We start from the raw sequence: 5291 nt of genomic DNA, 5'->3' as shown, positions 1-5291 counted from the left end.
ACTACAATTGAGTATCAATTCTATAAAATGGTTTTCCCTAATTCCTTAGTGGAGAACTTCTTAATACTTAAAAGTCAATTTCAATTCCTCAATAATTGAATTTAGTACTAAGACATTATGCATCATAATCTAGAATGAATGATCACTATAGTGAAATCCTTATTCCTAAGCGATTTACCGGTAATGTTTTGATTCAAAATGCATTAGGGTGGTGTGTCACGCCTAACCCTAATCGTAGATCAACAAAATATTTTCCAATATGATGAAGCATGAAAAACTTTGAATCATAAACTCAATTTATAAAAACATCAAATTCATCACAACTGTTTTAACAAGTCATTACATGAAAAGATTTAGGGACATCACCCTAGCATAGTATAGTTTAGCTACTCATAGTGTTCAAGAAAATAAAAAGAGTAAATGTAAACATTACAAGAAATTATCGGTCGATATGATCTCCAATCGCGAGTGCTCTTGAAGATCTCTCCCAAATCCCTTGATTGCTCTTTCTCTGTAATTCTCTAGTACCAATGATCCAAGATAAAAAGTGCCTCTTTCTTCCCTCAGGTTGTTTTTATATTCACTCTCATATTCAGCTTGAAGCCAAATACCAAAGGTACCCTTCATGATCACATTGGAGCAAGAAACATAAAAAATCAAAATCAGCTCGCATCTGCAACACGGGCCGTGTTGCTGCACACGGGTGCCCGTGTTGCTCGTCTGGCTCCTTTATTCAAAACCTCACTTTCCACGCAGATTTCTACACGGACCGTGTGCCTGAACACGGGTGCCCGTGTGAAACCTCTGTTTCAGCTCCAAAAATCACTTTTCTGGCCATATTTCAACACGGGCCGTGTTGCTCCACAAGGGTACCCGTGTTGACCCGTGAAATCAGCTTTTTCCAGCTTCTTTTATCCGCTCGTGCGCGCCATAAGTTTCTATCTCTCCCTTGCATCAACCTGGCCAAAAACAACCTAACAACCAGCGCATAAAACGACACTTTTGTAATACTCAAAACACAATAATATGCAAGAACGTCACAAAGACGAAAATATGAAAACTTACTTAAAAACATATGCCAATGCGACTTAGTATTACCAAGATTACGAATTTCGGTCGGAAAAAGATGCGGAAACTTACTAGAAATGGTGACTAATCACAACCCCACACTTATCTCATTGCTTGTCCTCAAGTGATGTATCGAGGCAAAACAGAGGTCAACTACGAGATTATTTTCTCCACAACACAATCAGGTTTTTTCGCAAGATTCCCACACTTAGCAATCGAGTTTCTGGTTTCCTTCTTCAAACTATCTACTGCATTATCACCTTCGAGCACCTTTTCACCTGCAAGCTTTTCACAATCTCACAAAATCTCTCCGGGTTAAAGTGTCTACACTCACAGTACCAAGGCATGCATATTACTTTCAACTTTGAATATATTCTCTAATCACTACACACACGGATTGCACACACTTCATGAGGTCTTAGGGTTGTATCGTGGCTTGGGTTTGGTGGGTAAACAAGAAACGGGATAACAAATGGTTTGGTGCTCGGCATTTATATTGGATTCACTTCTCTACTCATACTGATTTGAATCGTAAAAATGGGGTTTGAACCTTATTTGGTCTTTCTCAAAAGTGGGCAAAGGTAAATATTTTTCTTGCTTTGAATTTTTAAGTCCTCTTTTTTTATTTTTCACAAGATCCATATTCATCTTTTCTCTTCTTTTTTTTTTCTTTTGAGAAATCACACTTTTTTTTTCTTTGCCCCTTTTCTTTTTTTTTTCAATGGTTTACCACCCCACACTTAGATTCTTTAGTGCCCTTCAAGTGATAACTATAAATGCCGAGCGATAATATGAACAATGGGAAAGCGGGAGGTAAGAAAAATAACTAACACCAATGAACAAAACACACATTACGGCTCAAAAGGGGTGACAAATGATATAACGCATACGGGATGGCTAGAAAGGCTCGGGGTTTACAAAAAAAAACTTGCCTCAGTGTGCGCTTTCGTAGTGTGCTTGTGTTATGAGAACGTACGCAAAATCAAAGTGAATAGTGCCATACCTGACTAGACTCTCATGTGGAGTTATGAATTTGGCTCTGACATCTCACCGGGTCGGTTAAGCTTGCATGCTTCACGGTGCTCTTGGTGTCCTGCAATTTCCTTTCGTCTAAAGTATACCATACTCCTCTCTTGGTTCAGTGTTGACTTCTTACGTCCTACCTTCTTCTCTTTGATTGTGTCAGCTTCCGTAGTGCCTGCGGAGATCAAGTGTGGAATGTGTTGTTCAACCACTAACTGTTAGTTCACTCCCTTTCGACTTGTATTCTTTATCTGGTAACACCTTGTTGGCACTGCACCCACAAACTTAGAAGAAACACACTTAAAGATAAAAGTAAGAGAAATAAAACATAAACACACTAAACAAACTATTCTATGAATTCAAAACGGAAAGCAAAGCAATAAAATAAAATAGAACCTCCCCCACACTTGAACGAAACATTGTCCTCAATGTTTTAATTCCAGTGTGACGGAGATTACCTAGCTCACTGATAAGGTGGTGGAGGAGGAGGATCCTGAGGAAACTGCAACATAAGGCGCCGCATCATCTCTTGGACGTCATCCACCACAGCTCCTTGTCTGAACAACTCAACACCTTGTCGTGTTTGCTCAGTGCGGAGAGCGCCAATCTCCGTTTGTACCCATCCCCATTGATCCTGAGACATGGAGGATGATCCAGTTGTGTGTTGGAAGAATTGCTGAGGAGGCGGGACCGGGTGATCTTGGGGTGGAAAGTCATCCTCCATGTCGTCACCTGCAAAATTATGGTCATGTGGAGGGCTTTCACCCACAAAATCACCTGTGGCTACATACAACCAGTTAGCACGATTTGCAATAGAAATAGTATCAGGTGCAGGTAGTGCCATAATGTGTTGCCCATGGACAGTTAGTGAGAAGTACCCGGGCTTTACTACAATCATTCTTTGATTTACAAGAGTTTGCAAATCAATTTTCTTAACCGGTATTGAGGGTTCATCAAGCAATAACTGACCATAATCCAAGTGCTCGGCCAATTGAGAGATCATCCCACCAACTGAGATCTCTCCAGTAGAGGCATGTCCAACTTGCTTAAGGTGGTTAGCGGCAAAAGCCGCGATATTTACCCGGCTCACCTCAATCATGTTGTGCAACAAAAATAGCTCTCTTCTCGCACAGACCCCTGTACTATCTCCCCTCCCAAATAGGGTAAAATCCAAACCCTTCTGAGCATATCGGAAACAAGGGTTATGAATCCCTGAGGCCTTAGCCTTGCTTGGATTGTACCCAGGTGCACCTGTGATTGCTTCCCAGAATTCACAAGCAGGAAAAGTTTCGGGGGGTGCACCCGGTCCAGCGGACGATAATTTAAGGGCCACCCCAACCTCTTCCACAGATAAAGTATGCTTGTGTCCAAACATATAAAACTCTAGATCACCAAAATTCTCCATTTCGGAGCCATTCCATTTGTGTCTCAACTTAAATTCTACCGTGCTTAGAAACTCAAGAGTTAAACCTTCATATGTCGGTGCCTCAAATAACATAAAAGGCAGCATCCCGATGTTGTGAAACATACGGTAAACTTCATCTTTAAGGCCTAACTTGACAAGAGTGTCGTCACAGATATATCGGGTCGGGAGCAATTTACGTTGGACTAAAACATCATACCTCGCTTTATGTTCAGGCATGGCAAATGTAATGCCATGGGCATTCTCTTCTTGGTCCCCACCACGACCGGTTGCGCGACTAGGGGTGCGACGGACCCGCTGCCTTGGTTGGGAGGATTCGGCGAAATCATCCCTGACATTGCGGCGCTGGGTTCTCTGTCGGGGAGGCATGATGAAATTTCTGCACAAAAATGAAACAAGAGACCAACACACAACAAAGAGAAATACGGAAAAAAATAAAATTGCACGAAATAAAAATGTAAACCGATAGAAGTGTAGAGGATGGAGAGTGGAGCAACTTTTGTGAAGGCACTATAGAGTTTAAGTGGGTGGTTGATGGTGGTAGAGTGAGATTTGTGAAGGTGGAGGCTAGGTTTTTAATGGAGGAAAGTAGTGAGAAGTGAGAAAATGATTAGAATGAAGAGGAAGAAGGTTATAAAGCATATGGGGCCCACATGGGTGGCAAAAAAAAATTAATTTTCTGTCCCGCACAGCCCACACGGTCCGTGTTCCTACACACGGGCGGCCGTGTGGATTTTCTGCCATTTTGAAGAAGCATGGTTCTGGGTGCAACACGGGCCGTGTTGCTGCACACGGGCGCCCGTGTTGCAGGTGCTGTAGCTTCAATTCCACTCATTCTTTATTTCTTTTTTTTTGCGTTCTGACTTCAACACGGGCCGTGTTGCTGCACACGGGCGCCCGTGTTGTTGTTCTTCCATGCATCAAAATGGAACAATCTTCGTGCTTTGATTACTTCGAGTTGCACCCACCGTTCCAAACTCTACCACCTACAATAAAACAAAATAAAGAAAACAAAAAATGTTAAAGAAAACAAGCGTGGGTTGCCTCCCACGGAGCGCTTCGTTTAACGTCGCATGGCTCGACGGTCCATCGTCCTACTAAGCAAGATGAATGACATCAACCTGTCCAACTGGTTGACCTTGGAAATATGGCTTTAGTCTCTGCCCATTTACTTTGAAGATGTCTCCATTAGCTTGATTCTTAATTTCAACTGCTCCGTAAGGGAACACCTTATGAACCACAAATGGTCCCGACCATTTGGACCTCAATTTTCCCGGGAATAGCTTCAAGCGGGAATTGTACAGAAGGACCAGTTGTCCTTCCCAAAACTCTTTTTTCTGGATCCTCCTATCGTGCCATTTCTTGGTCTGTTCCTTGTAAACTTTGGCATTTTCGTACGCACGATTCCGAAACTCTTCTAATTCATGCAACTGCAGAATTCTAGAATTTCCTGCTAGAGATACGTCCATATTCAAGAATTTAGTTGCCCAAAATGCCTTGTGTTCAAGCTCTAAAGGCAGGTGACATGCTTTTCCGTAGACAAGCTGGTATGGTGACATCCCGATGGGCGTTTTGAATGCCGTTCGGTAAGCCCATAACGCGTCATCTAGCTTTGTTGCCCAATCCTTTCGCGACGAACTCACTGTCTTCTCTAGAATTTGTTTGAGCTGTCTATTAGACACCTCCACCTGACCACTAGTTTGAGGGTGGTAAGGAGTGGCTATCCGATGCTTCACATTGTACTTCTGAAGAAGCTTCTCCATGAGGTGATTGAGGA

Source organism: Vicia villosa, linkage group LG1, assembly GCF_029867415.1.
Source record: "Vicia villosa cultivar HV-30 ecotype Madison, WI linkage group LG1, Vvil1.0, whole genome shotgun sequence".
Classification (NCBI taxonomy): domain Eukaryota; kingdom Viridiplantae; phylum Streptophyta; class Magnoliopsida; order Fabales; family Fabaceae; genus Vicia; species Vicia villosa.
This window is presented reverse-complemented; position numbering follows the sequence as displayed.